The sequence below is a fragment of the Etheostoma spectabile genome, chromosome 4 (genome assembly GCF_008692095.1).
Source record: "Etheostoma spectabile isolate EspeVRDwgs_2016 chromosome 4, UIUC_Espe_1.0, whole genome shotgun sequence".
Classification (NCBI taxonomy): Eukaryota; Metazoa; Chordata; class Actinopteri; order Perciformes; family Percidae; genus Etheostoma; species Etheostoma spectabile.
Genome location: NC_045736.1, coordinates 375691 through 376017, shown reverse-complemented (window position 1 = coordinate 376017; position 327 = coordinate 375691). Strand labels below are relative to the sequence as shown.

Here is a 327-nt window from a genome sequence, read left to right as displayed (position 1 = left end):
TGCTCTGTGATGTCACTGATGATGTCACAGTGTTCCAGAAACGGCTTTCCTGCTTGCAATGAAGATGTGTTAACAGGCCGTGTTTTACTTTTAGGTCGACACTTGATTAACAGCATGCACACACGCACGCACGCACACACACACACAGACACACACACAGAGACACAGACACACGCACACACACACATAGACGCACACATACACACGCACACACACACAGACACTCATGTACACAGACACACACACATACGCACACACGCAGAGACACACACGCACATACACACACACAAAGAAGCACACATACACACGCACACACACACACACACG

General features: G+C 48.9%; 1 long non-coding RNA gene across 2 annotated transcripts in view; it reads right to left on the bottom strand.

Moving 5' to 3' along the window:
- The window catches only part of LOC116687414 (uncharacterized), a 16366-nt gene that overhangs the window by 14402 nt on the left and 1637 nt on the right, over positions 1-327 (bottom strand). The window lies entirely within an intron of this gene.